The sequence below is a fragment of the Athene noctua genome, chromosome 4 (genome assembly GCF_965140245.1).
Source record: "Athene noctua chromosome 4, bAthNoc1.hap1.1, whole genome shotgun sequence".
NCBI classification, from domain to species: Eukaryota; Metazoa; Chordata; class Aves; order Strigiformes; family Strigidae; genus Athene; species Athene noctua.
Genome location: NC_134040.1, coordinates 4,665,992 through 4,682,438, shown reverse-complemented (window position 1 = coordinate 4,682,438; position 16,447 = coordinate 4,665,992). Strand labels below are relative to the sequence as shown.

General features: G+C 37.1%; 1 protein-coding gene across 2 annotated transcripts in view; it reads right to left on the bottom strand.

Annotated features, from left to right (window-relative positions):
* Positions 1-16,447, bottom strand: part of CTNNA2 (catenin alpha 2) — a 526,704-nt gene that overhangs the window by 255,493 nt on the left and 254,764 nt on the right. The window lies entirely within an intron of this gene.

Genomic DNA, 16,447 nt, shown 5'->3' with positions numbered 1-16,447 from the left:
ACCACTACCTACCAAAATCTCCTGATACTACAGTAGACCAGGTTTTTTTTGTTTCTTTTTCCATTTATTTATAACTTTACCTTAGAACTCAAAGGTTATTTGATATACTACACAAAGCACCTTCAAGTAATTACAGGCATCTAACTGCATTTGGGCTCCAGCATCACTTCACATTGTAGACTTGAAAAAACTTGCTCTCTGAAGGATATTATTCGTTAGGTTTTACAGGATTACTTATTGCCTGAAGTTTATTTTCTTAACAGATTAGCTGACAAAACTATATTGTGCAGAAAAAAAAAAAAATCCCACTTCTGCTTTCACCTAGTTTCTTTTAAAACAAGTTATTGAACTTTATTAAAGGTGTTTATTACTGTAATTCTTCCCTTAAAAGTCCACAAGCTCAGCTAGAAATTCTTTAAAAGAATCTCAACATCTCTAACAGTTTATCTTCTAGCCCTGAAGATTTTCTTATGTTAGATGCCAGAGTCCTTTTTATTATATATATATATATATATATATATATATAAAATTTCTTTTTTTAAAGCAAGATATTTAAGAGAGCAACCTTCTGGGATGCTAAGAGGGAGGAAGGTTTATCTTTTATCTCCCCACTCCAGGAATAAATAGTGATATTCCAAGGTCTTCTTCCAGCCTTTCTCTCCTTGCATGGTTTATTAATTGATATACGATAAATCAAGAGCTACCTCTATCCAGTACTTTTCTGCTGACCATAACAGTCACAGGAGACTTTGTTTTCTTGCTTTTTGCCACCATCTTGAGAAGAAAGACTTTGCCTAAGGTATCAGGCAAATTATCTAACAGAAAATTCTTCACTCTGTTGGTTACAGCACCTCAGCATAAGGCAAAATATCACATACTGTATATCTGCATTGAATAAAAGCACAGTACAACAACATCTGAGCTAGTGTGGAACAAAGCTGGAAAACGCAGACAGTGAAACACACTCTGATACAACAGTGATGCTGTTTTTGCTTGGGTGGATAAGTTCTGCTTTTTAAAATGACTGACTCTCACACAACAAGGAACCCTAAGGTCCATCTGCATAATCCCAAATTATTCAGATGGGAGCTTTGATGAGAAAAAAGCCAAACAAACTTTTTGCAATTGAAGAGGAACCAGTGTTAGAACAAGAGGAACTTGCATTAAATCACAAGGGTACTTTTTGTATTACAATGTCTGAATTATTTAAGGATACAGGTAAAAATGGTAAAATGTTAAGGATATTACACAGTGCATGTGTCTGAATACAAATATATATATACATATGTACAAAAGAATGAATTCATGCTGAAAATTCAGATTTCCAAACAATGCTTCAAAAATATTCCATGCATTCTTCCTTTAATGTCCAAAAACATACAGAAATGCTATACTGGAATTTAGTAGCACAAAAAGGTGAAGAAAACGGATTTCTTTGACAACTCCATGCCTACAAATTCACCCTACAAGAACATTGTTCCACCCTTCTGCTAGCCCATGTCATCCGTTTTCTGGTGCTTTACTTGTTGCAAGCAGAACTGAAGATGGATTGCCAAGGGTCACAAAGGGCTGGGGGGGGCTGCCCCCATCTTTCTACTGCGACGTGCTAAATGGGCTCATAGGTAAAATGAAAATGGAAACTGTTTATGAACAAAACCACAGCATACCACTGAGAAAAGCAAGTTCTGTTGAGCTTTGTATAAAAGAGAAGAGCGAACTGAAAATTTAACACGAAAGGCAATTTACCAAGAAAACTGATAGAATTTCGTGAGTGGCTAGAGGGAGGAAAGAGTGGTTAGTGGGATTAGAAGACTGACAAATGTTTCTTCAGAATCCGAAGATGGACAGCAGTAGATAAATGCTGAATACTGTTCAAAGGAGTAAATTGTTTTCAAAATAGTAAATATGACATAAGGTATTATGTTAGATGCACGTATTTACCTTGTAACTACTTCAGCGATTTTCATAACTTTTTCTACTGCACATAGGTACTCAGATATTGAACCAAACCTCATCCCAATTCAATATCTCCTTACCAGCCATCACTGAGTCCCACTGCACTTCATCCAAGTTTGCAACTGGATGTAGAGAAGAAGGGGAAAGAAACAACTAGGAGAATCATCTGCCTACAACTCATCTTCCCACCTGCACTCCTGAACTGTTTCCTTGGAACGGAGAAAGCTTATTCCATACCACGGAGTTCAAGAATCTTTTCTTCCTTTTGTTAAAGGAGGCAGAATCTGATCTGCAAAGCATTTCATTATGGCACTTAATAATTTGTTTTTCCTGAATGCAGAGAGAAAACAGATTAGACACCAATAATTTCTTAACCTTGATTTTGAGGGGAAAGAAAGAGAAATGCATTTAAAATGAGAAACAGTGATTGAGGGGAAAATAAACAGTCAAATCATCTCTTCTAATGTTTTGGTGCAGCATTTCAGCCATCTGCAAACTACCTTATAGCCTCCCACTAATCTGACTTTCTAACACACTGCAGGTTGACATCTATTGGCATCAGACTTTAAAAATGCTTCAATCAAGATCTCTATAATCCTCATAACTAAAATGTCTTTGTTCTGTTTTATGATCAAACAATTCTGAAAACACAGCCACCGGTCCCAGAAAGCATTCAGGATGCTCACAGGTGAGTTAAGGTACAATAAAAAGCACAGTAATCTAGCAAATCTCCTTGGAGAATGTGTTGTTTATCACCATGCCTGCAGACTCTTACACTACAAACGTATTGGCAACCATTTCTAGCAGATCATATACAAAGACATGAATGTAATTTGAAAAGTTTAGAGACGCACAGAAAAAGCAATCAACAGCTTCAATAGGAAATTTCAGGAAAAAGTAAAATGATTTGGTAAACATGAATGATTGTTAAGTCCTTCAACAGAAAAAAAGGGGGAAATGAAGAAGCAATGACCTTTTGTACCCATCCTTCAAGTAGCAGTTTTTAGAAACTTTTGTATTGCCTATAAAATTAGCTGGAAGATAAATCTCACTATGGTGATTTGCTCTTTATAAGTCCAGAGCCAGTGTTCTGAGTTCTCACTGTATAATTACTTCAGTATAGATAAAGCATGAGTCATCTGTTCTACTCTAAACTTTGCATTTAAATTTGAATTTTATTCTTGCTTATCTTTTTTTCCTAAATTGATATTACTGTCTACTATGTTTATTAAAAACAACTTAAAGCCATAGTGCATGTCAAACTCTGCACTGAGGCACCATTTGTTGTGTTATTTTAATTAACGTGTCTCACGGAGATTACAATTCTAATCATTTCTATTAACTATGTCAAAGTTTTCTTTTTCTTAAATGTCAGATTTTGTTTCCCATTTCAAATTGTGCCGGAATAACCAAGAGGCTTTTAGTAAATGCTCTGCACACCTAGGTATGAAACTCAGAGGCGCTGTCTTGTTTTTCTGCTAACATCACAACCGTGGTTGAACAGGCAGCGTCCTTAGCAGGTTCACAAATTTGCCCCCTCTGGATGTCCTCCTCTCCCATTCGTAGTGAAACAAAATTTCCATAATGCAGAATTCAGAAAAAAAAAAAAAATACAGGTGGGAAATAAAACACTGAATGTTAACTATAGTACTCAGGAAATACATTCCTCGATGCTGAATGAGACCCGCTGGTAGCCCTGCTTCTCTCCTTAAGAAGCTCGTCCTACAACAGGGCTGTACTCAAAGGGAAATGAAAAAGCAAGTCCCCCACATCTAGACTACAGTGACAGAAGATTTTAAGGTTAAATGCTTGGTTGTCTCCATCCATTTTTGCCCATGACTTAACACAATCCTTTTATAACGCATACTTGGGTAGTAAAATGGATCTCAGTGTCCTTGAATGGCTGCAGGATGAGCTGCTCTGCACAGAGAAAAGATTCAGTTAATGCCTTGTTTCTAATCACCTTGTAAGTGAATCTCTTACAAGGCTTGGCCCCAGGTATCAAACAGCGGCTCTAAGCCACTGAAGGAAATAAAACCCACCTTCTTAGACTTAAGGAGGTTGTGGTTATTTTTAAGGGTTCCCTTTTTAACATTCTCACTTCCTTTTCAGTGACTCAACTGAAATATCTATTGTTTTTCCCCAGCCTTTATGGAAGTGCATAGTAACACTTTCTGCTGATCTGAATAAATGAAACCACAGCACTTATTCAGCATTCTGAATGGGATTTCCTTACTTCATTAAATACTCTTCTTTTCCATGACCGATGGATATGAGCCGACTGGAAGAAGCGCTGTGCAGCAGTGAGAGCTCGATGCTCATCACAGCTGTCAGGCTCCCCTGCAGGGAGCTGAATCTGGAGAAGTTTTTGCAAATCGCTAGCAGAGAAAGCAGACAAAGACATGTCAGTCTCAAAGACTCCCCCACACCACACTACCACACTACATGAATACATTTTTTTTAATGTCTCTTTTCGTTTTAATTAAAGGACAAGTGGTCCGTTTACTACGATCAAGATAGTTTCACAGTCTGAAAGACTATGAGAGTCTTAAAGCTCTTAATTATGAGACAGCGGGATGCACCGACATGTGCAACTGCACTACTGCTAATTAAACTCAACACTGCTGTCTACCTATTCTTTGGAAATCCAGAAATTAATAGACTCTAGATTGATTTTTTATTTTCTCAGTCTTAAAAAAAAAAAAAAAAAAAAAAAAAAGGAAGAAAGAAGAAAGTAGATAGATGTTTGGTAGGAAAGTCAATCTTAAGATATATTATGTAACTAACCTGCCACTATGTTAAAATAGACCTTTGCAGATTTTTCTTAGGGTCTTGTTTATTAGTAGAGGTCAGGATCTTCAGATGGAAAAGATTTAATTCTTACCTATTAAAAAAATTATCTGAATATTACACAAAGATAAGAGTGTTTTGCCTCTCCTTTTGTTGTGTAATGCAAGAGAGACAACAAGAAAAAGCCCATTATTGTGCCTCTATCTGTATCCTTCGGGTATGTTCAAAACCAAACAAGCTCCTTTAATTCTACCCATCTCATCTTTTCATTCAAAATTAAAAGCCTGGTTTAGTTCCCATCCTCTTAATCACTTCTCACAATTTTTGCTCAAGTCCTACAATCCTTTTTCTATTGTTCTATGAATTTGCTGAAATACGTTAATTCAAATAACCAGAGCCCTACAATTATTAGAAGGATTCCAGATGGGCTTTCACAAGTATTTGGTAGTGCTTTAATTCTCTGCATAGCTTTCTACATCATAGTAGATATAACCTTCTGAAATCATCAGCATAAAACATTCTGAGGTTCACCTGAGAAGGGTGTCACTTTATTTTGCAGTTTTTAACACACCCATGGACATTTTTCCACTCATTTTCTCTAAACTGTTTTTTTGTTTTGTTTTGTTTTTCTTGACCTTTGAATGTAGTTTTCTCACTTTTCCCCCTTCTGGTGAAAAAAAAAAAAAAAAAAAAAAAAAAAAAGTAGTTTGGATTTAAAAGTCCCTCAGTGCATTCTCAAAAAGCACATTTTGAAAATACAGCACACCTAGAAACGAGGAAATGCAAGAGCTCTTTTAGCCTAAAAACTTACAAATAGACACACCAAAAAATCAGCTCAAATCCATCAGCCTTTCTATCAATGGATTCTCTAGGAACATCCACATTTGTTCACCCACCACTTCAGTCTCTGAGAAAGATAGTTTCAAGGACAACTCAAACTGGGGAGAATGGAGGTTATCTCCTAAGTGCAAGGCTGTGTTTCACCCTCTCTGCTCAAACCCCCAAAGACCAACATAAAAAAAGAGGAACAAGAGGATCCTATGTGGTTACATGCACTGGCACATCAACGCCAGTCTTTTTAGAAATTGCAGTTCTTTCCAGCTCAGCGGGTACAAAGTGAGAGTAATTGCTGAGCACAAATATTTCTCATCCCTCAGTTGCTGACGTTTCCTATAAACGTACCAAAAGAGTACGGCCTGGACTCAATCTCCTGTGTTAGAGAGCTGAAATGACATTGAACTGGGGAGGAGTAAGGGCTTCCCCTGCCCTCAGAGTCTACTGTAACCCAAGACCATGACCCCAAAGTCTTAGACATCCCGAAGCCAGCTGATGCTGGCAAGACTGAAGAAGGCACTTGAAATGGTGCCACAAAAGCAAGATTTCAGGCCAGCCACGACACACATCTTTCCCATCCTTGTTTGCCTCAAGTCCCATCTAACTGTAGTAGCCAAGCAGAAGGGACAACCACCATAAACCCAGACAACACACTTTTATTGCCTGAAACTCAAAACACAACACCGGGCTCGCTTTTGTCTACCTAGCAGACAGTCTGGAAGAGAAGGGCAGATGAGCAAGAGGAAAGGGAAGCAGATACACTTGGACATTGGGATGTGCTCTGTGATCTGTCCTTCTGGGAACTGTGTTGTATAAAATTCATTTAAGAGTTCCTAACATCCTTTTCAGAGACTTGTGGAGGAGTATTTAGTAGGTGAAGGGCTCTCCTCTCGCTAAATTAGATCCTGGATTTAGAAACACACCTGTACAGCCTATCTCACTGCAGGAACTCTTAAGCACACCTTGGCCATAAGCCTGTACAGCGACTTAGTGAAGTAGCATTTAAAGCTCTTCACAGAATTTGACAGCTTTCTTAGAATAACCTCTTCACTAATCGGGGAGATGCAGAACTATTTTATCTAAGAACTAGACTCTCCCAATTTTAGCCCAGACTTTGCTAACAGACAGCGTAAGGAAATTCTTCATTCACATCTGACCAACAACAATATCTTGCACTTCAGAAGAAGTTAAGGTGAAAAAAAGAAAAGAAACAAAACAAGAAAAAGAAAAAGCAGCTTTTAATTCTAAGCATTCAAGACAAATATCAAAGGAAGCATAGAGCAAATACTGTAAAGGATCTTGTTTCAAATCAGTTTCCAGAAGATGACCTGAATTAGAACAGAGCAGAGGGAGAAGCTGAGGATGAATTTATATAGGGAAAATATTTTCTGTCCATATCCCTCAGTTTAGCCTTCAGTGCATTTGTCCACATAAATCTTTACCAAAGCTTGGAACATGGTAGGACTGTAACACAGTGGAATGAATAAATAATTTTTTTTTTTTTTTTTTTTTTTGTGTGTCACTGCTGATCCAGAAGCAGTTTCCAGATTGATGGCACTAACCTGCATCTACAAGGTACATATAGATTTTGGCACCATTTCAATGCCCAGCACAGTCCTGTGAAGGAGTTAAAACACTTTGCTAAAAGTTGCAGAGTTCGACAGAGCCATATAATTAATGTCTTGTTGCTTTTCCCTATTTCGTCAAAGTATTCAAAATAACGTGATATGAAATGAATTATTTTTGTTTGTTTGGCAGTTATCCAGCATTTAAATAACAGGGTGGCTGCTGTGCTCAGGGTTGAATTGTCCCAGCACATTATATTCATACAATTTCATCTCTGTAGTACACAATCAGGCAAGGGAAGAACATAAAGTTTTTAAATATTCTGTCTTTACAACAAGCAAACAACCCGGAAGAGTGAATTTCAAATTTCGGCTGGGGATTAACATACAAATGTTCTGAAAATTAGGGATATAATTACGTGAAGTCAATTACAATTTTCTATTACTTATTTCCTAAGGCTTTACATTAAGCAACATTGGGTATCCTGGGCTTGTAAATCCTCTCAGTCCTTTGCATCATCTATCAACAAAGAAACACCACAACTAAGTGACTGAAAAAAAAAAAGGTGTTAAGAATTTTGCAGGTAATCAAATGTGAAAAAATAGTTGTGTGACTCAGCTTCAAAAAGTATGTGGGGTGTTCTTAGAGATCTTGGCCATCCAAAGTTTTTGCTACACTGGTGATAGCAGTAGATTGCTGAAAACCCAGATTTTTTTTTTTTTTTTTTTTTTTTAATTTCAGGATCTGTTTATTTTAGGCTATAATTGCAACACAAAATAAAGTTACTGATTAATAAATAAATGTGTGTGTGTGTGTGCGCCTTTCTCAAATTTTATTCATAGTTTGTAAGTAATAAAGAAGTGGGAGTCAATTAACTGTATTGAATGTAATCACAAGCCCATAAATTCTTTTTACTGTATTGAGTTATGGCTTTGCATACTAATGGCTCATATTAATTTCATTCTTTTCCCCTATAAGTTTTCTGTGCAACATGGTAATTACAGAAATTGCAGCATGCTTTTTTAGTGACTATTGGAAAAAAAGTAATGAATTTTAAAAGAATCATCGCTTCCTTGCTTTTAAGAGGGTCTCACATCTGTACACCCATGCATCACATGTTCGAAGGAGGCCCTTTCGGGAAATATCCGCCCTTTCCATTACTAGAGAAGTCAATTCAAAGATTTTCCAGAATTAGAAGACTCAACATTCAAGACAGACTGTGACAAAGGCATCAGCGGCTGGGGAAGAGATCTCCAGATAAAGCACTGAGTCCATTTAGGGCATCATTGTACTGGGTCTGGCTGAACTGGAATTGGTTTTCCCCTACAGCAGCCCTCACGGTGCTGTGGTTTATGCTGGGAGCTGGCAGGGTGTTGGTAGCACCCTGGTGCTGTGGCTGCTGCTGAGCAGTGCTTACGCAGCACCAAGGCGCTTTCCAACATTTCCCCCCACAGTGGGACGGGGTGGGCAAGATCTTGGGAGGGGACACAGCCAGGACAGCTGACCCCAACTGACCCAAGGGATATTCCAGACCATGTGACGTCTGCTCAGTATAAAGCTGGGAGAAAGGAGGAAGGGGATGGGGTCACCCTTGGTCCTCCGAGGCAACCGCCCCGCGTATGGGAGCCCCGCTTCCTGAGAAGGCCCCACAGTGACTGTTCATGGGAAGTAGAGAATAAATCTGTTCTCTTTTTTGCTTCCGTGCATGGACCTTTGCTTTGCTTTGCTTACATTAAAACTGCTTTTGTTTTACCCACAAGGGTTGGTTTTTGTTGGTTTATTTTGTTTGGTTTTGGTTTTTTTCCCTATCTTATTTTTTTCCCCTCTTTGCCCCGATAAAGCGACTTGGTGGGTACCTGGCATTTAGCCAAGGTCAAGCCACCACAGACATCATATAACTACAAACTTCCTAGAGAACATACAAAAGGAAACTGCAAGCACATTGAAGAGACAGGAAACATTTCTTAAAAGAGAAGATTCTTTGTTTACTCTTAAGAAGAAGAAGGATGGATACTTACACATTAGTCAAGTACATCATGAGTAATCACAATCCTGAGAGGACCTTAGCTGGCTAAAAGAACATCTTTTGGAGAGGAACTCTATTTTATTCTGCCATTAAATGAGAAGAAGGGACAGGGTGTTTTCTTTGGGTATCTTGTAGGAAATTCTATGGTTCTTTAAGAAGAAGATAAAAAGGCACATCTGGAACCAAAAGAAGCCTTAAACTATTTCATCTGGGGTTTTAAGTTCTACAAAAGCTAAGCAACTTTCATTTCTAGTTTACATAAACTATAATTTCCTATATATTTGTTACATGGCTACAAATAAAAAAAAAAAAAAAAAAAAAAAAGTATTTAAATTATGCATGGCTACAAGAATTACCAAGTTTCTTGAGCAAGTTACTGAATACCCTGAGCACACCACATAAATGTCTCTATATACTAATGACCAAACTCATTGTTAGTATTATTTCTGCTATTCGCTCATTACAGCCCAGTTTTGGAATATAAAATGTGCTTGATAAAATAAGAGTTTCAATCAGTTACGTACTGCCAGCTAGCAAAGCAGAAAATAGAGAAAATGGCCATTTCTATTTCATATTGCTTAATATCCATCACTTTAATGGAAATGAGATAAAGCAGATAATGGTAATAAGAATAGTATTAGCAGCACATACATATATTACATATTTCTCAGAGGTACCATTGTTGTACCATTTACATTGTTAATATTAAAATGTCTTGAGCAGCACAACCCAATGTAACCAATACTATAAATATTACCTTTAATATAAAAGAGTTGAATAAGCTTTTAACCTTGAATTTAATACAATGTTGAAAATAACTTTTATACTCATATGACCTAGCTCATGTGAATACCTAAGTACTTTTTCCCTCAAATAAATCTTTCTCCAAAGTAAAACTTCCTTGGACTATTCTTAGCTGTAATATCTATTGCACATTAAGTGATCATAGACCTTTTCTGTACTTCTTGTAAGTGTAACTCAGAGGCAGAAATGTCAAATTAGATGAAACATTTGGAGGTAATATTAAATATAAAGAAACACTTTCAGAAATGTTCCATTTTAGGTTTATTTCATTAAAGAAAGGTGTTCAGGAAGGTCATCCACATGTTCAAATGTCCTGAGTCCAAGTAGGAATGTGATTTAACACGGGTTTTGAGTCAGAGCACTTCACAAAAAAGAAGAAAAAAAAAAAAAAAAAAAAAGAGAGAGAGGGAAAGACAAAGGGAGGGAGTTTTGATTCCTCAAAATAAGAAGCACTTGAATCATAGAAGTGTTCAGGTTGGAAGAGCCCTCAGGAGGTCACTAGTCCAACCTCCTGCTCAAAGAAGGGTCAGCTAGGAGAGATCAGATCGGCCTTTTCAGGGCTTCCTCCAGGTCATCCCATGTACTTGTACTCTGATGGGCGAAACACTGAGGACAGGAATTGGAGAAGTAGAAATTCAATACTGCAGTCGGAGTGTGGTTCTGCTCAACCGAGCCTTTGAGGGAGCACGTCTTCACTTTGCTCATCCAAAGGCAACAGGGTCAGGTATAAGGCAAAAATGGGAAGTCTGAACACAAAACAGGAACGGGAGGGTTAGGAAGAAGGTAATTTTTGGAGCCTGTCTGCAGGGTGCTGGAAAATGACCATGGAAGACCAAGGCAGGGCAGAGCTTGGGGAAGAGAGAAACAGAAAAATCAGCGCAAGAGTGAAGTGCACTCATTGCTACAAGCAAGAGAGTATGTGCTGTCATGTGACTCAGGCTGCTGTCCTGACTATTTTTATAAAAAAGTGGTTGATATGCAATTTTTAATTCCCATTTAATTAAATAACTATGGATAAAAATCTTTTTTTAAATTACAAAAATAATATACCTCTATTTAATGTAGATGAGACTAAGCAGATAATACCACCAGATACACATGCCGGCAGTCATGAAATTCGATTATGAAGAAAAACTGGACAGAATCTTCAATACAAATTTGAATGACTATCCCTGTGAAGCGTTGGCTAACCATGAGGTTTAAATATAAGATGTAGGTTAAAAATTAAGAGTTTGAAACTCGACTTCTTATACTAGGGACTATTGATAAGAATTTGCTGTAACTCAGATAATCAGCAGCTGCAAATGGTAATGGAGGGAAGACCTATTACTCTAAATAAGCATAATCTACCAATATAATGTGCCTGTGAATAAGGCAAATGCAATACTAGGAATGTCGGGTGAGCAGAGATAGGAAATATTAATGGTATTGCGTAAGGCAGTGGTGAGTTTCCATCTGGAACGCTGTGCGCTTCTTGTCATTTATGTTCAAGAAAGAGGAATTTAAATGCGCAAAGAAAAAAAAAAAAGGAGTTAGGAGGGCTGCTGAAGACAGCTAAAAAAGCTGGAATTGTGTATTTTAGCAAAAGGAAGGCTGCGAGGGACGGTGTAGGATTGCTCTGTTGAAAGGTATCATGAAATGAAACTGTACGGAGAAAGATTTAAGATGAAGGACACTGTTGGCAGAAAATTAATCAGGTATGAATTGGCGAGGAATAAATACAATTCAAAAAGGACAGTGTGACAATAACAAGGCTGGCGTTCTGAAATAACCCTTCATTTCAATGAGAATCTTCAGGGATTCATAAGCAGGAATAAAAGTCTTGTCTGCAGTAGTGGGGGTCTGGTCATAAGAAGTGTAAGAGGCTTCTTTTTGGCTTGTATTTCTTGTCTCACAAATCCACATACAGGCATGCATCAACTGTTTATCAGTGTGCTCCTTTCACTTCATATGCTGAGACACAAACTCCTATCTCCACGGTGCAAAAAGAAGAATACAAAATCCACTATTAAGAACACAGGTACTGTTTTATTTTTCATAAAATGCTGTGATGGAGTGATACAGCAACCAGGAAAAAAAAAAAAAAAAAAAAAAGACTCAACTTCAGATCTCCCAAGAATGACATTAAAAAGTTAAGCAGCACTTAGTCTTCTTTAAGATGTCATTTCTGTTCAGTGTAACTGTTAGACACTTAATGCAGATAGATGGGCTAAGCAGACTTTGCGAAGACAAAATTTCCTCCTTTACATCCAATCTAAAAGCTTTTAAAATCTCTCTGTCAGGAACAATTTGACTGCATATCAATTGCATTCCCCTACTACTGCAAAACTTATAATAAGGGAATATCACAGGGAAGAAAAAACACATTTTGATAACTCTGACAGTAAAATGAAACACTGTCAATCTAATCAGCTGGAAAGCTGGGACTGTACATTAACCTCACTTTGCTCATTAAAGTCCTTATTCAATTAAAATAGCAGCTGGGATACGTCTGAGTGATGCCACACTCTTGCTACCAACAAGTAGATTTCTGGTGTTTCTCCATTAACCTCATGAAGAACGGGCTCTGGGACTTCAAAGTTTTTAAGGCATCAGATCAATTAACAAAATAGAAACTGCATACCTATATTCTTGACACAGTAGAAGTTCAGAGCCTATATGTAAGAAACAAGTCAGACATTTTCCTATTATTTTCAACATACAGTCGGAGGTTTTATAGAGCTCATCTTTAAGTATAGGATTTATATAGATAAAACCACTTTGCTTTAAAAATGAAAGTTCTGGAATAGGTCTTATTTCACATTCCTCCATTTTCTGCTCTCTTTTTTTTTGTTTTTGTTTTTTTTTTTTTTTTGTTTTTTTTTTTTTGTTTTTTTTTTTTTGTTCATATATTAGAGAAGAAGAGATACAAAGTTCATAATTTAGCCTGAAGTTCTCAAAAGAAAAAAATCAGTTTTATCCACAACAATATATATTTATGAACACACTAAAAGGAGAATAATTGAATCATCTTCCATATATGCTTATAAGAATAATCAAACCGATCCCTAGGGTGAGAGACACCATTTCCCAAATGCCTCTATTCTGTGTATCAGGAAAATTATCATTCTCCTCACATAGTCTCCATTTAGTTCATCATTTTCATAATGCCTCTAATAATTAGCAATAATGGTGGATATTTCCAAAGAACAAACTGGTGGCTTTATTCTCAATTCACAAAACTGCCTAAGCAAAGGCAAAAATAAAATAAATGCTAGACATGCAGGGAAGACTGGGAGCATCTACATTAAAGTCAATAGTTATACGTAAAAATACATAAAACTGGGGAAAGAAGAATAACAAATGTCTTTAGATAATTTATGAGAAGCACAGTATGAACTCTGAGCAGAGATACATCTACAAAGAGAAGCTACTCAGGAGAACCAATTTTTAACTTGCCATTTCAAGCTAAAGGGAAAAGAATAAAAATTTCATAGCATCAGCGCTGTCTGAAGAACTCTTTTGTGCTTAAATAGTATATCCTGAACAATTCTAAAGCTCAAAGTATGGAAATTAGCATCACAATCCATTGCATCTAGTTTGTGAATGGAGGTTGTTATTTAGCAGGACTGTCAATTTAGCATCTTCAGTGACCAATACATTGCTTTAAAAAAAGTAGGTCTTATTAGTCGAAGTATTTGCATTATTTTCAAAAGCTTTAAAAAGTTAGATTTTTTTTCAAGGTTTAACAAAGTTGCAAGCATCTCTGATTTCCACCCTTGGACCAACTCAATTGAGTTAGAAGGAGGAAAAAAATTCTTTTGTCAAAACTTTATAACAAGTTTTATTTTAAAGAGATTGTTTACAGAAATAATATAAGCTTGTAAACAATCGGGATTAGCAATAGCAGCGCTGATCTGCACTTCATTTGTCCTGATAAAAGAAACATCAATGACACTTGTAAAACATCTGTTTTGACATACCCTTCCACTTTCCTAGAAACACATGAGAGGCTACATGGAGTTTACTGAACAGAAAATCAATGTAAACTGCTGGACAGGAAAGCTGGGCTGGAAGAAGGGATCGACAAGGACACAGCAAACAGGGAGACTGATTATAAACTTTGTCATAAAATACCGCACTATGCCTTTCAAGTCTTCTCTACTTGTCTCTTTAGAGACTTACAATATTCTAACTTAGTATTTTGTGTTCTTATTAAAATAAAAAAATAAAAAAAAAAAAAAAAGGAAAAAAACAAAGTTTGGTAGATTAGAAAGCTCCTGGTATATCTCAGTGTGCTTCCAACCAACAAGAGGTTGTTCTCATATAGCTCTCGCTAGCTCATCATCTTCTCAATTTTATAACATTATCTTATCAGAGAGTGGGACTTCTCAAACCAAAGACATGTGTCCAACACAAACATGAGATGTCTACTGCCTAAGATCTCTTTACAGTCAATAAGAGGAAATCTAAACTTTTAGGTTACAATACTTGGTGCTCTAAAATATCTCTAAGAGATATAATGAGACTATTTATCTCCTTAAGGAAAACTTATTTTCTTCTTTGCCTAAAGAGTGTGCCTAAGGTGAGTATCATTTCAGGGGAGAGAGATCTCACCCAGAATGGCTTGTAGGGTGCATGTTCATAAACATATGGGGAGTGCCCTTTCTGTCCCATTTTTCTTGCCAAAGACAGTGGATAACGTTGCTCTACCATAAGTATGACTATATGCGATTCCTGGATGAGTTTGTTCATGTGGCTCTAGCAGTGGTTTGCTAAAAAGCTGCTTTCTCCAAGACAGGAGGGGAGAATATTCGTATTGCCAGTGATCATTGCCACTGCTCTTCCACGATGTGCTTGGGTTTTAGTTCTCGGAGAGCTCCATGAGCAGCATATTCTTTACCAGTATTAGTGAAAGAGCTTCAGACATTAGGGAGAAGATGAACAGATTTTGACCACCAATGACAGAACTGCCAGATACCCCAAGGAATAAATATAATGATAAAATGAGTTTAAAAATATAAAACCAAGTTTGGTTTTAATGGAAATTTTCCTTAGCTACCAAAAGGTTTTTAATGTCCAAATTCTAATCTTCTATCTCCTTAAGAAGTCAAGAGCTACACTACATAACATGACTCTTCCCTGTTTAACTCCACATGCATGATTTGACCTAATACTTGGACATCTCTCTTTTTTATATATTTGTTTCCAAAGTCTTTCCCTTACTGACTAACAACTGCATTCATAATGGCTATTCATTGTTTGTCAGGCAGTGCCACTGAAATGCTGAAAATGTCAGACCCCATAAAACCAAAGTCTTCGAGCAATACAACTTCTTTTTGCTGGAGAAAAGCCAATTTAGTAAAGGAACTGTGTGTTTCACTGCCTCTTCTCTCCAGTTTCTAAGTAACTACCCTGTATAAGTCCTGGTTTATTCTCTCCCCTCCATCCACTTGCTCCAGCTTCTCTCTTTGTCAAATCAGTTAGCACTGAGTTGATCAGTAAAACAGAAGTTCTCTCACTCGTCAATCACTGCTGCAGTGGGTCAGGAACACCAAGTTACCCCATGTAACGTTAGCAGGAATGCAACTCAAGGTACAGGGACCCTGTTCTCAGTTCTGCCATTTACCTTTGAATGATGCTGTACAAGTCGTACCACCTTTCTGTCCTTCAATTTTCCATCTAAAATTGAGTTACTAATACTCAATCTTTTATAAAGTAATTTGAAGTCTATAGCTGAAATGAGATTCTTTTTGTTTTTTTTCCCCACCATTGACCCCTCAGATTTTCTAATTTATTTTGGTCCCACTCTTCATTCTAAGTTTGTTGGTGGAGTAGGAGGGAGTTAAACAGGTTTGGGAGTATGTTGAGTTACAGTCTTTCTCACTGAGCCCTTAAGGTGCATAGTCTGTCTCCAAGATCCAGGAAAGATCAAGGAGTGGTTACACACACAAACACAACCAGTTTAATAAATACAGTCAAGCTTTATGGTGCTGCAAATGCTCATCAAATAGTTGTTTGCTTTTAAGACATTTTTAAAAAAATAATTTATATACTGATTCAATAAAATGCCATCTCTTGCTGAATATTTTACATCGCTCTCAACTAGCAGTTCAAAATATTCAATAGGTTTATAAGGAACAACCCTGTCCCCAGCTGCACTTTATTTTTACATCCTTTCACACCTAATACTCTGCACTCCCTAATGATCTGCACATTCAAGACTGGACACGATCTCTAGTAGACCTTGCAGCGTATGAGCCTCCAGCTCAACGGTTCTGATAAATTCCTCTCATCAGTCAAACCACATCCCATGCACCTACAATTACTTCATCGTATTAGAGACAGAGAGGGACTCAGTTGAGTCAGAGAAACACATTAGTATTACTTTGCAATTATTCAGTACCTGGGAGAAATTTAAATTACTCATAAACTGTTGGCATACAGATGTTACAGGTTTTCAGGTATTTTAAAATCTTGCAACTAAAGTTT